We start from the raw sequence: 19,245 nt of genomic DNA, 5'->3' as shown, positions 1-19,245 counted from the left end.
AAACTTTGCACAGACCAGGATTTGAACATCCAACACCAAAATTCTTCCAAACACCAAGCAACGACCATAGCCATTCGGCTACAGAGTCACACAATTATACTCATGGCCCTACGTGAGTGAAGGGCCGTGACGCAAGTCCGTTCACACTGAAAAATTGGACAAAAAAAATTTTCCGCAGGACTGAGGAACATATTATACACGAACTTTTTGACTTTTCCCCCTTTGCTCCTACTACCCCCAAAGTATATTATTCGTAATCTGGGCGTCCATACGAGTTCAACGAGCTATCACACGCCTTATAAGGTTCAGATTTGGCCGAGATATTAAATTTCAAAACTTGGAAATTTGTAGAAATTTGTATGAAGAAATGGATTTTTATACATTTTGAAATTGATGAATTTTACCAACCTTTGTATTGTTACTTTGTCACTTTGTTACTCTGTTAACTGAAACTTTTGAATTTACCGGCGGATTTGGCTGAAATTTTCAGGGTATGTTAAGGACGTAATTCTAAGAAACTAATTTGAAGGAAATTTTACAAAAGCTCAGAATTTCGGAGCTATGAGCGTGTTAAGCTATTGAGCTATAGGACCCATAACTCAGAAAATGTGGAAGAAAGTTCGTTTAAAAGACAAATTTATAGAGTTTTAGATTCTAGTCGACACATGTTTCATGGTTTCCCTAAAAAGTCGCTTATTTGGGAGCTTTGAGCGTTTTAAGTGCGAGCTATGTCAACCATAACTCCGAAAATACGGCAGATAGAAAGTTCGTGTAAAAGACAAAGTTATAAAGTTTTAGATTCTAGTCGATGCGTGTTTCGTGGTTTCCCTAAAAAGTAGCTTATTTGGGAGCTATGAGCGTTTTTTGTCAAATTTTCAATTTTCGTCAAATTTTTAAATTTTGTCAAATTTTCGATTTAGATCAAATTTTTGATTTTCGTTAAATTTTTGAATTTCGTAAAATTTTCCATTTTCGTCAAATAAAAGCTGGAAGGTTCAGATCAAAGAGAAAGTTATACAGTTTTGTAAGAAGAATATTTTCGTTCAAACTGCACAATATGATTGTCTGTTATCTGCGACCAAATTCTAAAAAATCACAACTTACAAAAGAGCTGATATCGCCCAAAACCACTTACAGTGGAGGTGCTACGCAAGTCCTGTTATCCACTTACAAAAGAACTGATATCGGTGTAGGTGACGCTTACAGATTCGACACGCAAAAATATATGCGTCACAAATGGCAGCTGATGAGGAAAGTAGGCGAAAGTTTTATCAACAAAAATCTTACCAGAAAAATTTTAGGAAGAAATTTATAACAAAAAAAATTTGCGTCACAAGTGGCAGATGTTGAGGAAGGAAAATTTTCATAATTGTGATATATATTCTTTTCTTTTAAAGAATGGACTTGCGTCACAATTCCACTGGTTGTTGGGCGATTTAACTTATTATGCTTTTATCGAATCTTAGTCCAGTAGAATCGCAACACTATAGTTATCACGTAATTTCCATTTACTAATTTGAGATTTCGTTTAATTATTTTACACTAACAAGCGTCAAAGCTTTGAGATGATGCAACTCTTGAGTATGTACCCGATTTATTATGTATTTCACCTAATTCAAATTATAGCGACGAATGCGACGATTTAGGAATAAAAATATGAAAACTTTATGTAGATATGCATCCCGTCACTCCTCGTAGACGTATACATATATTTGAATGAATACAGGTTCAAATGAAATATAGGAACATCTCGTAGAGAGGAAGGAGTTTTTTTTTGCAAATTTGTAGCACACGTGCCGCAACTTTGAAATAGTTTTGATGAACCAGCATGTATACGTCTCTGCATTTCAACAGTCTAAAAACACTTTCCTAATTTACGATAAACTTTTTTTTTGTAGATACACACACCCTTCTTATATTATGTGAAGTATAAGCTGGAGCGTCTACGAAAGTTCGTTTTATATTTTTCGACATTCGTTAGTTGTAGGTACTTGGGATAGAAGTTTGCTCTACGTGTTTGTAGTGTAAAAATCGAAACGAAGCATACACAAATTGGGACTTGGTTATAGAGAAGAAAATGTGCAATTAGAATACAAAGATTCCTTGATTGTTAGGGGGCGAGTGTTCGATTTATATTTTTGTCTCTAATGTCTACGTATAATATCCGTCCAAATAAGTGTAGGATACATCGAATACATGATCAACAGCAAAGTATTTAAACACTGAATGTAATGCATTCAGCGGATGAGAGAAATAACAGATCCCGAGTTGCATATGAATTCATTTCTGTTATGTTGTCAACGTCATGTTTTCCTGTGACTAATGTTGTTGCACCTGCGAGGTTTGGGGCCGTTCATAAAGGACGTCCGTGATTTTTCTGGAGTTTTATACTCCCCTCCCTCCTTGTCCGCACTTTTCCACTACACAAATGTATGGCGGTTACACTTTGGCGAACCCCTCTCACCCCTATAGTGCGGCGGACGTCCTTTGTTGCAATGAACTGTAAACCCGAACTTTGACAACGATTTTATCCACAGAGATGAACATAACCTAAACGTCAATCAAATTTCTTTGTAAACTTTTCGTTAGTTTCCGTCAACCTGAAAGTTGAGGTTAGGTTACCTTCTGTGGATAAAATTTGACATTCCGAAATGACCTTGGAACAAACCTATTCACCTCAACAGATGTTAAGGCAGCAACGCCATCTGTTATCATTTCTATGATGAAAAGTAATGGGAAGTCATCTGTCATATGGCCGAGGTTATTCCGCACCAAAAAGTTGGACCAGAAAATTGGTAGATGAAAAGCTTTTTGCCAATTTTTTTGGCGATACTTCACGGTGGGGTTGAACAGAACTTAAATAGAGTCACGGCACCACCTCTGATTTTTCTTCACGTTCTTAGTGAGAGACTCGAGTACTCTAAGGAACCACATTCAGTTCGCGGATCCATCCAGCCGTTTCGCAGAACCGGCACTCATGGCCGTGCGGGACCAATGAGTTAATTTGAATACAGATCGTTATCGCAACTGATAGAGGAGCTAATTCTAAGCTAATTCGTTAAAGTCACAAGTCGAAAATTCGACATTTTAAAATGGTGATATGTCCAAGACGATATAAAGAGAGTTTGAAACTCTTTGAATGACGGTATTGGTAAAGTTTACTTTCATCATCCTCGGCGAAACTTGAACTACTCTGTAATACACAGGTAGACCCATCTTGCAACAAAACAACAATGCCTGATCAGCCTGCAGTCTAATCTTTACAACGATACCAAACTTGCCATACCAGCCTCACAACAAGTATCTGTTACGACATTTTGTTTGCAGCAAGGTCACTCTACGACAAAATTTTCAAGTGCTCGTTCCTTTTTGATGAGTGGAATTGTTATCCATTCTTCATAAATAAGTGGTTAGCTTATTTGAAGCATTTTTTACAACGATTACGAGTATCTGTAGTCGGTTAAAGCTGATTTCGCTAGCTGTTAGAGGTGATTTACTCCAAAAATATGTGGAAGTCAGCTTTAACCGACACCAGATAACGCAAATTGCATTTCAATACAAAATTTTAACATACTTAACTGAAATTAATTATAATTAATTAATTATAATTATAATTATAATTATAAGCAACAAACGTTAGAATCACAGAGAATAATCACAAAATATTTGGAATGTACGATTCACGTAGCAATAACTGTTTAAACTATTCCAAACAACCCGCATAATCAATACAATCTCGGCATGAAGTCTGGACGTGTATCCAAATTTAATTTTTGTATTCAAATTTTATTGCCAGCAAAACAGTAAAACGTGCAGAAAGTAATCGAAGAGGCGAGCCATTTTTGAAGCAATTTTAGTAATTACACAAAAGATAGAAATTTTGGTTGGTGACAGAAATAACTGAATAACTGAGTCAATAACGACTTTGCGGTAGCCATAAAATCCAATGGCTACCTAATTGCAATTTTGCTTTATTTTTGAATTGAAGTACTCGTTTTTGTTGCGAACGTAAATCTGACCCATCGACAACACTTGGTGAATGTAACGCGGTAGCTGAATACTTATTTTTTTACCTTTTTTTAATTGGAAGGATTGCTCGGTGAAAACGGACTTTACCTAGCACAAATTAAAGACCTTGGACATAAATTTGACATTACAATGTGTGAAACATTGAGAAATTTAATTTCAAAACCCTACGAAACCCCGTGCTTTCACCCACGTAAATCCACATACCGAACGCGGGCCAATCTTAATATCTATTGTTTGAGAATTTTTCATTATTCGTTGAGAGAAAGAGGGAGAGAGATAATTGTGTATGCACTCAGCACAGAAACGCTATGTCAAACTGTATGACACGTATATATATACGAACATACAAAATCTATGATATATATGATATATGATATAAATGAGAAATATACCTTCCGAACCACATGCATACGAGCAACAGCAACCATCCATTCATCATAAAAGCTCGACGAGAAAATGTGGGGATGATCTATGGTTAACTTTTCACATCTTTCTTATGAACGTTTTGCTTGTGGTATAATATCAAGCACCTAATCTTGTATGCTACGGATCGTATATGTATGTGAAGTCTATAATATAGACTATCCAAATATATATTACATTTTTGACAAAAGACAAAGGAAAGACATTAATTTTACGACATTACTCCGTAGCACATCGTATGCACAAATATTCGAATTTATATAGTCGTATGATGGTTTGAAGTAAATATTTATATTAGACATAGATGGTCTTCCTTTCCATTAAAATTTCACTTCGGAGTTAGACCTTATCTCGTGAGTAGTTATCACTTTGTTCTATTTAACCTACCGTAGTCGATATTCATTTAATTATATTTATAAGATGTAGTCCGGGTCCCTTGCCTGATTTTTTTTTGAGATTCTACTGATTTGTATTGATTAGTTTCTTCTATTATATTTGCCACAACATAATATGTAACTTTTCGAAAAGGCTATTGGTGCTATTGGAAACACCCATTGGCCTCTATAGGCGCTAATTTCTTTTGAGTACTTCATTCTTTGCAAACTCTATTTTCTGGTGAAATAACTTCACTCTGGTAAATATCCATATGAAATGTCACAACAGTGAAGTTGGTTCACACAAAAATATAGTGCTGACATTTGTAATTCTATGACGAAATGTACTAAAAATGTAATAGAATTATACGAAAATAAATTACTGGAGCTTTTGCTCCCAAACATAATTTCAATAGCATAAGTTCAATAAATTAGAACCATTAGAACCGAGGAATTTTTAGCGCTACAAGATTGACCAAGAAAATGTGAACAAGAAAATATGTCAACGAGAAGTTTACCGATGAGATTTTACAACGAAAGTTTTACAAAAAGAAATGCGTCACAAAGTGACAGATAATTATTGTCGTATGAGGGGTTTCCTCAGCATCTGCCACTTGTGACGCATTTTTTTGTAAAACTTTCGATGTAAAATCTCAGCTGTAAACTTCTCGTTGACATATTTCCTTGTTTAATTTTTTTTATTTTCATTTATGTTTCTGCAAGTAAACGGGAATTACGACATATATGACAAAAGTCCGAAGAGTTCGCCTTTACTGCAACATGATGTTCAGCGGAACCGAGCACGGGGTGTTGTAGCTGAGCTCAGCCACTATTGTGTCACGTGAATGTAGTAGTTTTAGGTGGCATGTCTACTGGGTTAGAAGTGACTCGTTGTTGTAAGAGACTCTTATGCACTGGCTGAGAAAAATATTTGACTTTTCTTGAGCTGTAAGTCGATCAACAACCGTTACGACATATTTCACAGAAGGTTCGAGTACCGTATGACTTTAACGAAAATTGCAAATCGACATACCCTAATCTCTATAGGACCCGAAGACATAGAAGAACTTAAGTGGTTGAGGTGGCCTCTGAGTCGTCTGTTTTCATTCCGTTTTGCCTCCGTGTACGCGACAGTTGTAATATGAAACAATGTGCTCTATTGTATGAAATGCCCAAGTTTACAAAAGAACAGGTTAAGACACTTCTGAGTTGATCGCTTGTTCTTTCAGAACCTTTAAAATGCCAACTGTCATGTATGTACAGTGTACACGGAGGCAAAACGGAATGAAAACGAATACAAAATGGAATGACTGTGGATTCAGACTTATGGTCAAGGTAGGGAAGAAATGTCGTTCAAGCTCAAGGCTAACTTATTTCCGATTCGGTTCACATCTACTTTGTTCGAGGCTTTGTTGCATTACATTTCGTAGAAGTTCCATTTTTTTTGGAATAATCACCAATTTTGAGCCAATTATATGCACAATTTTCTTGCAATAGTCATTCGTAAGGATGCAAAAAAATAGAACCTCGAAAAGTAAATAAATTCCAATTATTTAAAATTGTTGCAAGGACCGAAAATAATTTTGCAGCGAAATATAGCTACATTGCGTAAATGTTTTAATGGACTCGTGATTACTGTAATGAGTTTGGTATATTATTTCATTAAGACAATATTATTTATTGTGGCGAAGCAAATAAATGTTTCCGAAATTAAAATGAGTGTGTGCACTCAGTGGTAATGTGTGCATAATGCGGTGATAAGGAAGGGCAATTATTTTTCAGCAAAAACTACACAACATTTTGTTTTAAATCGTGATTAGCTTTAGAGTGTACCCAACGCTAACGCTTTTCATCATGAAATCATTCCATATCCCAACGTTCAACCACATACAATGAATAACAAAAACCATAACAAGGGATCTGTTATGACAATACAAGATCAAGAACAGGCATTCTGAATACTACGTCGAGTAGGCCTCTCTTATTTTAAATTTATCTTTGTTTCTGTTATTGGAGTTACCTTTACCTTTCGGGAGCTACTTTGACACTTTGAAAAATAAATAAATCTTTCTTTGGCCATTTTGGGCGCCAGTTTTCACTCTTCACGCACGCGCCAGTATCTGCGTCAGTTTTACTTGCATTGAATCAAAAGTAGTTGACGAAACAGATTTTTACACTTATCGTATTATATTACAAAAATGTTTTCACCGAGTTCATTGTGACCAATCTAATAAAAATTTGGTTCACTTCGAAACCCGAGGAGTGTGTGTGTAAGTTGTATTGAGGCTATTTAATTTTAATGTCAACCGGTACATATCGTTGTGATCATGAATCATTTAATTGCGTAGGACTTTTGTCGCTTAACCATTTTTTCAAAATTTGTGAAAATGACCGTCGTATAGACCAGGGAGCCCACTCCTCCTTGATTCCTTAAATCTCCTTGATTTTCAAAAATCCTCCTGAAACCTCCTTAATCTCCTCAAACTCCTTATTTTTAGTTTCACTTTAGTTAAAACATCTAACATTTTAATTCTGACTATGGAACCATATGTATTCAAAACCGTTCCTCGCTTACTTCACCAAAAAAAAGCTCATGAAACCTAAATAATTCAACAAATGAGATCGATAGTGCTAAAAGGTACTTGCAAAACCCTATTGCTTCAATTGTTCTTTTCATCGATTGTGTTGATGCTGCTGGCAACTTAATCATTTATTGTCAATCAATTGTTAACTTTCGTCTAGTGTGTATCGTGTTTGAGAAAAGTTTGGACATCTGGTTAAGTTAGCCAATGCGTACATACACTCACGGAATTTTGAAAACCGACACATTTTCTGTTCTATGGTTTTTTGTGAATTTTGCATGCATTTTTATATGGAGAAATCAGAAACTCAAGTAAAACACAGAAACAGAAAATGTGTCGGTTTTCAACATTCCGCGAGTGGAGGAATGCTGATCCTAAGCGAGGATTTAGCGTAAATAAATTTGTGTTTCCTGAAATTTCAAGGAGCAGCTCTTAGAAGAAACAATTGCGGCTATTCGGATAGTTAGAATACTTTGTATTTCTACGATAAAGTGGAAGATTTTCCAATTATTCGAAAATTGTTATACCTCTGCTCGTCGGCCCGTAAAAGATATTTTTTGCATTTATATGTAGAAAACGAGCGAAAGACGTTATTAGCAAAATCGAAACAAAATGAGTCAGACAAAAACGAAAAGCATAAGAAAGAGGCCAAAATTTAAAGCATCGAAGCTGAAATAGCAGAGCCTCTGCTGCAGAGGAGACTTTAAAGTTAAAAGTCGCCGAAAAGTTAATTGATGTTGGTAATAACACTTCGTCAGCTGTAGTTAGCGAATGTAAATTAGATAAATCGTCAGTGGCCAAGGCACAGATGATTTTAAATGCGGGCATTACAAGTAGCAAGAAGATAAAATCAAAAAAATAAAAAAAAGACAAAAAATTCGATAAAATATTTGTGAAAAACTCGGAAAATATTTTTCAAAGAATATTCTCTTAGAAACACCAAAAAAACTACTTCATATATCCTTTATGTGACTTTGGAAAGTCAAAAAAATTTCGAATTCATCAAATTTAATCCAAAATCTCATATTTTAAAACTCCTGAAATTCTCCTTAAATTATCGAAATATCCTCCTTTATTCCTTAAAAAGGAGGCCGAATTTTGAGTGGGCTCCCTGATAGACCCAAATTCAGACGGTGCGCCTAATGCCTTGGCCTTACTTGTATCAGGCTTATCGGTGTACTTTGGTGAATCCATTAGGAAAGTGAGAACTTTAAGATTGGTGAACTTTGAAAGAGCATAAAAAAGTACACCTTTGAACCCGATAAAAAGTAGGTTCAAAGTCCTAAATTCGCTCACTGAACCTTGTGAAAAACGTAAATTATGACAAAAACAGAAGGTTCATGGAGCGGATGTGGGACCTTGGATCAAATATGAACTTTAGTGAACTTTTTCATGCTCTTTCAAAGTTCATCAATTAAAAAGTTGTCACTTTCCTAAAGACTTCACAAATCGAAGATGTATTTTGTAATCTCGTGACATTACACGCAATCTTGTAACGTTGTTTGTGACAAATGTACCGCCACGGCATACGCAAGATTTGTGAAGCTATTTCAAAAGTGAAAATTTTGGTGTTGGTATATTCTGAAAGAGCATAAAAAAGTTCTCCTAAGTTCACCATTCACCGCCAAAGACTGTCCCAAGCCAGTTTGAAAAAGAGTGGAGGGAATGAAGTTTAACGAGGACGTAGCAGTAGATAAGATAGGATTAGATAGATCAATCTTAAGGCTGAATGAATCGTGAGCTGGAAGCCGAAAGAATTGGGGTTAAGGGACCAACGTTGAGGCGAAACAACACTATCAGGAAGCCCAAGGATAGGACGATCCCAGAATTCTTATTACAGTGAACGACATCTCAAATGTCTCACTGTCATTTTTTTCAGAGAATGTCATTGTGAATTTGCAATGACACAATAAAATTCTCAGAAAAATTTGACAGTGAGACATTTGAGATGTCGTTCACTGTAGCTACTAGGTTAAGCTTTAGAAGGACGTTCTTTAAAAGACGCCAATAACCTTTTGCTCAGATAGGTTCAAAAGAATGGGCAAAGCTTTATGGAAAAGAATGTTCAAAAAGAGTAACACTACCCCGTCGGGCACTGTGCACTTTGATAGGCACTGTGGTCCCGGAACGTGCAGAAATGTGCGGGTCAGAGCTCGGGGATTACCGGGGGCGAGCAAAGTAAAGCTTTCATACTCACCAACCCGCAGTAGCAAGCGTGGTGTTTTAATGCTAAAAACCTTCAAACGAAGCCACAACGAATTATACATTGCCACATATAATGCCAGAAAATTGTCGTCAAGACAAAAAATGCAAGAAATGGAAGAAGAGCTAGAAAAGATAAAATGGGATGTTGTGGGAGTGAGCGAAGTAAGAAAGCCTGGAGAGGAATGTCTGAAATTACAATCAGGGCATACATTCTTCTACAGAGGAAGTGACAGCCAGATGCTGATACACGGTGTCGGATTGTTCATACATAAACGATGGTCGGATCGCATAACTCACACGAAAAGCATATCCGATCGAGTGATATACGTAAGCCTGAAGATAAATAACAGATACAGTGTCAAATTAATTCAGGTTTACGCACCCACGTCCACCCATGATGACGAAGAAGTAGAAAGATTCTATGAAGATGTCGAGAAAGCTCTGGACGAAAACCCATCACATTACCAATATCTAATCGGTGATTTCAATGCGAAGCTGGGAAAACGAGAAGAATACTCAGAAGTTTCTATTGGTAGTTTTAGCAACGACCAAAGAAATGAGCGTGGAAATACTTTACTCAACTTCCTACAGCAACACAATTTGTACGCAATGAATTCATTTTTTGCCGGAAAGCCTCAAAGGAAATAGACTTGGGCTAGTGCAGATGGTGTAACGAAAAATGAGATCGATTACATCATAACTGGCTGTAAGTCAACCGTTAAGAACGTTACGGTCCTAAACAATTTTTCAACCGGTAGTGATCACCGAATGGTTCGTGCAAGAGTCACGTTAAATACCAGATTTCAAAGATCACAACTAGTTCAGAAAAGTGAAAGGATTGACGTACAACGGCTTTACACACAAAATGAAGAATTTGCTACGAAAATGACTGCCGAATTAGATAACGTCAACAATCAATGTGAAACATTGGACGAATTGAATACCAAAATCGTCGATACAATAATGGGATTCATGAAATCCAAATGCAAATCCGTCCAAGGGAAAGAATCAAAACTCAGCAGAGAAACGTTAGACCTGATCGTAAGCAGAGCAGTTGGTAAAAAACGGAGGGCGAGATTCGGTGGAATACCGGAACTTGTCTAAAAGTATCAACAAAGCAAGGAGATCAGATGAAAGAAAATATAATGTCCAATTGGCTCAAAACATAATTGAAGCTAACTGCAATATGAAAGTCCTACGGAGAAAAATGACAAACGCCAAAAAAGAAATCTTCAAATTACGAGACAAAACATGAACGATCCAAACGGATCGAAATGCGATATTAAACATTGCAACAGAATTTTATGAGAATTTGTTTTCTTCAGCAAGACAGAGTCCAACGGAAGAAACCGAAGATAGACCAATAATAAGAAACGTGGGATCGGAGGATATGCCCAACATAACTGTTGATGAAGTCAAGGCCGCAGTAGCCGAGATGAAAAACAAAAAGTCTCCCGGAGAAGATGGTGTTCCAGTGGAAGCCATTAAACTGGGTGGAGACTCCTTATTAAAGGCAATCACGGCTTTGTTTAATCAATGTCTCCAATGGGAAGAAGTACCAGAAGCCTGGGAAAATGCGGTAATTACATTGCTGCATAAAAAAGGAGACATAACAAAGCTGGAAAATTACCGGCCCATAAGCCTATTGTCAACACTCTACAAGTTGTTTATGAAAATCATTACGAAGAGGAACACTAACAAGTTCGACTTCTACCAACCTGTTGAACAAGCTGCTTTCAGATCTGGTTTCAGCACAAACGACCATTTGCAGGTGATGAGAACGCTTATTGAGAAGTGTCGTGAATACAACATCGACATAGTCTTGCTATTCATAGACTTCGAAAAAGCTTTCGATTCAGTGGAAACATGGTCGATATTGGACGCATTAGACGAATGTAGAGTAGACTCAAGGTACTCCAACACAATTCGATATGTGTACAAAAATGCTACTTCATGTATAAAACTTCATAAGAGCACGGAGAAATTCAGAATCGGCCGAGGTGTAAGGCAGGGTGACACTATTTCACCGAAATTATTCACGGCGATTCTGCAGAGTGTTTTTAGGAAGTTAAACTGGAGTAAAATGGGAATAAAGATAAATGGAGAGTACCTGAGCAATCTCCGCTTCGCTGATGACATTGTACCGATAGCAGCGAATATAGGTCAGGCTCAGCTTATGCTACAACAGTTAAGTGAAGAGGCAATCAAAGTTGGCCTCAAGATGAACTTATCGAAAACATAAATCATGACCAACATCAGGGACGATAGAGAAATCAAAATTGGTGACACTGTCATTGAACGAGTCGACAGCTATGTATATCTAGGACATAAACTGAAGTTAGGTCTCGACAACCAGACTGCAGAAATAAGACGTAGGATTGGTCTTGCATGGGCAGCGTTCGGAAAACTCAGACTAATTTTCAAAAGCAAAATGAATAATAGTCTGAAACGCAAAGTTTTCGACACTTGTGTCCTTCCAGTGCTCACTTATGGAGCGGAAACGTTAACTTTAACGAAAGCATCCGAAGATAAATTGAGAGTGACACAAAGAGCCATGGAACGGAGTATGCTTGGAATAACACTCAGAGACAGAATGACGAATCAATGGATTCGACAACAAACCAGGGTCGTTGATGTCATGGAAAGAATAGCATCTCTGAAATGGAGCTGGGCGGGACATATTGCAAGAAGGACAGACGAACGTTGGACCAAAAAGATCATGAACTGGCGACCATATAAAAGACGAGCTATAGGTAGACCACCAGAGAGATGGACAAACGGAATTAAGAATATTGCAGGTACAAACTGGCAGCAAATGGCAATGGATCGTACGAAATGGAAAGAAGTTGGAGAGGCCTACATCCAGCAGTGGATAGAAACAGGCTGAAAAAGAAGAAGAAGAAGAAGAAGTTCACCATTCACTAGAAAAAAATTGATCCATGGCCTTAGGCTCACTCTGTGAATATTGAGGCTCTACAGGTACAGTGTGAATTTCGCAATTTTCAGGCAGTGATCCTAAAACCATGGACCAACTTTTTTTTAAAGTTTTTTGGGCTATTTTAGTACATCTTTTCAAGCTCTTCCAAATTACACCAAAATCACCGATGTAACTTACCTTAGGGCCTCAGAATTGTAAGATTCGCTAACGATGTACCAGCGCGCTTAGCGTATAATTTCGGTAATATTATGACATCTTGTCGAAAAACTTTTCAAAAAAATTTCTTACAACTTCCAAAAAATAAGTCGCTTTCATAACTCAGACTGTTCTTTGCTCTGACACACATAGTTTTCCCACTCGAGTCTTTTATCTTTTTCCTTCATTTGGCTCAATGAATGATTGTCCTTATGTGGATGCAATCAGCAGTTGTGTGTGCGCAACCTCCCTGAAAAGTATGAAATAATGTAAATAGCGTGAAGTGCGATTCGAAGATTTTCACCCTCAGTTTTAGGAAAATCAACAACAAATACGATAATCTACAGCCAGTGGTTTATTCATTTTTTTTCTTTCCACTAAAACATTTCGAGCTGTGCCAATTTTACTCATAAATTTATATCATTGTTCATTACCATTAACCATCGATCAACAATTTTTCCCCAACCAACCGTCGGAAATTGACTTTGGTATAAGTAAAGCGTGGATTTATCAACGGAAACTTTTGTCCTTTAGTTGTAGAAGAGAAATTTAATCTGTTTCGATCGAATGAATGAATGAATGAATTTTATTTTCACCGCCAAAGACTGGCTGAATATTAAAATTACAATTAGAATACAAAATACAAAATCAATTTCACATTATCACACATATATCACAGTTCATCATAATTCATGTCAAGTTCCTTCATAATTGCAGCTTGAGTATCTTGGTTCAACTAACTGCTGTAGCGTAGAATCTCGAAGATTATAGACACTCTCGTTGCGTATGAATTTCGGTGAGATTATATCGTCAATAATGTTGCCCTTGAATATGTCGAAAGCGAAGTCCGTCGTTTTTCCAAACTTTGCAGTCCAAGTTGTTTACATCGATCTTCGTACGGTGCTAGTCTGTATGTCGTCGCATTGCTTCGGCTTTCCAATAAGTGAATCACGAATTGTTTCTGAATGGATTCGATTTCATCAATGTAAATTTGTGCAGTTGGATTCCATATAGTCGATGCAAATTCAAGCCGTGATCGTACATATGCTACGTAAAGTATCCGTTGCGTTTTTTTTGTGAAATTTCCGTTTGAGAAGTGTTTGATGCACCCAACCATTTGCCGAGCTTTCATCGTCATTGGTTCTATGTGATGACCAGGATGGTACCATCTGTTGAAACGAACGCCAAGATCATTTATTTCTTCAACTCTTTCGACGACGTGATTACCCAATGTGTAGTCAGCTTGGATAAACGATGAATCGCTACGATATGCGCTGAAAATGTAGCATTTGTCGTTGTTGAAATGAAGACGATTTCTATCATTCCATCTGATCACATTGTCGATATCTCGTTGCAATCTTAGCGTATCTTCAAAGTCTTGTATTATTGACGCCAATTTCATGTCATCAGCGAACAACGATGTATGCGCGAAACGTACCACGTCGACCAAGTCATCGATGAAAACGGTGAACATCAACGGTCCCAATGAGCCCCTGGACGCAACTTGTCTAAATTAAGTTTTCCGCAAATTCTACGAAAAAAAAAAAAAAATTGAAGTCGTTCAACTCTGAAAGCCGTGTCATGTCACTTCTTCTATTTTCGTTTAAAATATTAATTTTTAATTTTTCTTGAGTTTGATTCTCAGTTTAATTTTTTATTTTTAAATTGAATCGAAAGTTTAACTAAAAATAGCTATTTACTTCACAGGGCGTACAGGAGCAAAGTAAAATGGCAGCAACTCATCCGGAAAAGCAATTTTAATATTTTTTTTACGATCTACATAAATCACGACGAAGCAATTTTCGATTTTGCCAATTTGTAATCTTAATTCAAGTACCTAATAACACAATTTTCTTCGGTAAAAAAATAAAATATCTGATAAAAGAGGGAGAATTTTCGGTTTTTTAATCTTGCAATTCGATTTATCGTAGCACAATATTCTCAACTATTCTAAAATCAGCAAAATTTCTACACAATGAATAAAATGATTGATCAATTTCCAACGATTCTGATTATGGTGAAACGTCACAATTAGAATAAGACCGATGTTATCATGTCAAAACCTAATGAATCTGAATAATTGGACTCTAATTCCATATTGGCGCCCAGTCTATGAACGAAATCATCGTCAATGCATAGATTCCCAGTGGAACGTGTGTCCCCAAGTAGCATTTCAGAAAAAATAACTTATTCGTTAGAATAACGTTGTAGCAACGTTGTCACAACGGTTTTGCAACCGTTGTTGCCCGGTTATAGTTTTACCTAGGTCAATTAACCGTTGGATAACAGTTAAACAACGAAAAAGTTAAAAATTTAAGGTAGAGCAACTATAATTTTTAACTTTTTCGTTGTTTAACGGTTATCCAACGGTTAATTGACGTAGGTTAAACTATAACCGGGCAACAACGGTTGCACAACCGTTGTGGCAACGTTGCTACAACGTTATTTTAACGAATAAGTTTTTTTTTCTGAAATGCTACTTGGGTCCTGTTTAGTTCAGAAATGAATTTGCATAAAGTGTCAGTTACAGAATTGGAAAATTGTTAGTCGGAGATTAGGCTCAGAAACATGATGATGATTCTTAGAAGTTACAATAGTCTAAACAGTAAGTTAAGTCAGATGAAATTACTGCTGTGGTTTTGGATTTGTTCTTCTTAAAAACTAAATTAGCCTAACTGAAGATGATAGTGCGGAGTAGAACTCCGTAAATGAAACGAAAGGATGAATCCTTAACAATAAATTTATTCAATTAAATTTGCTTACGATATATGACTTGTTCGATTGATCGTACGCGACGGAATGAAAGAATATAAAGCAATTTCCGTCGAGTTGTATTAAGTTATGCGGGTGGTGAATATAGAAAGTGCTGACTGAGAATCGAACCGCCGCATGACTCCCCTCTTAGAAATTTTTTACAATAAAAAATCGAAGTGACTAATGGCACGCGCGTGCGATTAGTGTATAATAGACTATTCACACGCGCGTGCGATTAGTGTTTAATAGACTATTCGCACGCGCGTGCGATTAGTGTTTAATAGACTATTCGCACGCGCGTGCGATTAGTGTTTAATAGACTATTCGCACGCGCGTGCGATTAGTGTATAATGGACTAATCGCACGCGCTCACAAAACAAAACGAAGTCAACTAGTGATTCTTTTTACAAAATGACAGAGGTATAACTACTGATCCTTTCTACAAAATAAAACGAAGTCATCTAGTGACTCCTTTTACAAAATGACCGAGTTACAACTAATGATTCCCACACAAAAAACAATGAAGTCACCTAATGATTCCTTTTACAAAACGAAACGAAGTCAACAGTGACTTCGTTTACAATATGTCTAAGACACAACTACTGATCCCTTTTACGAAATAAAACGAAGTCATCTAGTGACTCCTTTTACAAAATGACCGAGACACAGCCACTGATTCCTCCTACAAAAGAGAACGAAGTCACCTAGTGATTCCCTTTACAAAATAAACCGAAGTCAAAAGTAACTCCTTTCCCAATATGACTGAGACACAATTACTGATCCGTTTTACATAATAAAGTTAAGTCATCGAGTGACTCCTTTTACAAAATTACCGAGACACAGCCACTGATTCCTTCTACAAAAGAAAACAAAGTCACCTAGTCACTACTTTTACAAAAACATAAGCTGCGTCGACCCGTATGAAACACCTATCAGTGTCAAAGCTTCAATCATATTACAATATTACACTGTAAAACTGCATCTCTAAATAATTAATGAAAATCGCTTGAAAATGACTCAAAGAAGTGGGCAAAAACACTACAACCCAATATGGCGGCAGAAATTTTATTAGTGCTCTAAAAACAATACCTTTGCTTTACAGTCATACATACCTTTTAAACTAAAATAAAAAAATTCACGAAAATCAGATGAAATTTACACAAGATAGAAGCAAAAAAAGTAACTCTAACTTCCGATCCCATCATCCGATATTGACAATTTTTTCCCCTGTTAGGGGAGGTATAGATTTCGTCAGCTGTGCCTAACGATGCCATTGGTTGCATAGCTCCGAAGATTTATATGCGAAAAACCAGTCCCCTATAATAGCTCTAATTTTACGATTACGAAACGGGAGCAAAATAGTTTATCAAAATCTGAATCGATTTACTCAAGTTAGAGCGATGACAAACATTACAGAAGGAACCATTTTTTTTCGTTGATTTCGCATCTCTGGACAACCACGTAAGGTTTCCCCCTACTCAGGTAATGCCAAATATAACTGAATACTACATCTTCAGAATTGCTCCGAACTTTGCACCACCTGTGACTGCATCATAGGGACAATTATTCGAAAAAAAAGTTTTAACGTGTGACTACAACCACAACTCTGCTATACTACTAGAATGAAAATAAGAAATATTTGGAGTGTAAATAAAAACACACAACACATCAACGCACTTCAAGCATGAGTCGTACTCTGAATAGGGTACTGAAACTTCACAATACGTCACACAACTAAAAAACACCGGAATAAATATTTTCATGTAAAATAGAGTACTTTCTGCAGCAGACCACTATGATCACTTTAGCTTGGAGTGCGTTGAACACAAGCAATACATATCTTTGAAAATTTGAAGGCTTTTTGTCGTTGGAAGAATGAGTGTTCAATGAACACTGTTCATGCTAGTAGCAGTGCTGTGCTACAACACATTGTATATGCAAAATAAACTAGAATTCTAATACTTTCTGACTAGCCAAAGATTAGGGCGCGTGCGAATAGTCTATTAAACACTAATCGCACGCGCGTGCGAATAGTCTCTTAAACACTAATCGCACGCGCGTGCGAATAGTCTATGATACACTAATCGCACGCGCGTGCGAATAGTCTATTATACACTATTCGCACGCGCGTGCCATTAGCATCGGCCATAAAAAATCTACGAAAAAGTTCGACTGATAAATTTCATGAAAATTTTACATTGAAACGAAACGATTAGGTCGTTTGACCTCCCGACCATATCTACTGAACGTTTTACAATTACCTTCGCTGTTCAGCGACGCATCATTGGTAGAAAAGTTAGTTGACTTAGTGGTAGCTGATCTGTCGTTTTGATGTATCCAAGCGGCTTTTAGACGATCAATGGAAATTTTCTCGGTTTTTCCCTTTACTTTGACAAGGAAATATTTCTCTCCATGACGAATGACTGGATAAGGACCTTCGTATGGTGGACGCAAATTCTTGGGCGCACCTGCTCTAATGAAAACGTATTCGCTGTCCATCAATTCCTTTTGTATGAAAAATGATTTTCGAGTGTCGTGGTTCGATGTCTGGACTGGTCGCAATTTAGCCATGTTTTGTCGAAGCATTTTAACGAAGTCTGATTCGGACATATCGGGTTGTGACGGCTCGAAAAAATCACCAGGTAAACGTAGCGTTGTGCCATTAACCAATTCCGCTGGTGTCGCTTTGATGTCATCCTTAAACGTCGACCTTAGTCCGAGAAGAATGATTGGTAACGAGTTCGCCCAAGACGAATTTTACATTTTACATTCGATGGCTGCCTTCAACGTTCGATGAAGATTTTCGATTATGCCGTTTGCCTGTGGGTGCCAGGCCGTGGTCGTGATGTGTTTTGTGCCTAAGAGCTTGCTGAGCGCTCGAAACAGTTCCGATTCAAATTGATGGCCACGATCCGTAGAGATAACTGTATGCACCCCAAAACGTGCTATCCAATGTTCCACCAGAGTTTTTGCAACCGTTTAGGCTGTCATATCGCAGATTGGATACGCTTCGGGCCATCTCGTGAACCGGTCGATGCACGTAAGGGCATCTAAATCTAAATTCGCCGGATGCTGGAAGCGGACCAATTAAATCGATGTTAATGTGAGCGAATCGCTTGTTCGGTACGAAGAACGGATGAATTGGAAACTTGTTATGTCGGTGTATCTTCGCTCTCTGACATTGTAAACAACCTCGGACGAAATTGTTAATATCGCGTCTCATACCAGACCAAATACAGCGCTGTGTGATCAATTTTGTGGTGGAGCGAATTCCAGGGTGTGAAATTTTGTGTAAATTGGCGGTAATGCTCGTTCGAAATGATTTCGGAACGTACGGTCGTACCATTTCATTGGAAATATCGCAGTAAACACGATCCGCTATCGAGGGAAACTTGATTTGTTTCAAAGACAAAGAATTACCTTCAACAAGCATGGAACAAAACCGTTGCCTGAATCACTTTTACTTTTTCAGGCAACGGTTTTGTTCCATGCTTGTTGATGATGTGACCCAGAAAGACAACTTCTTCGAGACCAAATTGACATTTAGGCAGTTGGATAGTCAATCCGTATTTCTGTAGTCGGTCGAATACTTTTCTTAAGTGCTGCTCGTGTTCATCGGGTGACGTCGATGCGATGCATATGTCGTCTATGTAAATAAACACGAAATCCAATCCTTCCATAACTTCTGTTAGATATCGCTGAAACGACTGTGCTGCGTTACGTAGTCCAAAAGTCATGTACGGAA

General features: G+C 37.3%; 1 long non-coding RNA gene across 1 annotated transcript; it reads right to left on the bottom strand.

Moving 5' to 3' along the window:
* Window positions 1-1,565: 1,565 nt before the first annotated feature.
* On the bottom strand, window positions 1,566-15,665 carry LOC119071604. The gene is made up of 3 exons (XR_005086687.1): window positions 15,630-15,665; window positions 8,705-8,709; window positions 1,566-1,576 (listed from the first exon to the last, which is right to left on the bottom strand). It is a non-coding gene; the product is annotated as an uncharacterized LOC119071604 (long non-coding RNA).
* Window positions 15,666-19,245: the final 3,580 nt, after the last annotated feature.

Source organism: Bradysia coprophila (genome assembly GCF_014529535.1).
Source record: "Bradysia coprophila strain Holo2 chromosome IV unlocalized genomic scaffold, BU_Bcop_v1 contig_5, whole genome shotgun sequence".
Classification (NCBI taxonomy): Eukaryota; Metazoa; Arthropoda; class Insecta; order Diptera; family Sciaridae; genus Bradysia; species Bradysia coprophila.
Note: the sequence above shows the minus strand (reverse complement) of the source record. Positions and strands in the feature narration are given on the sequence as shown.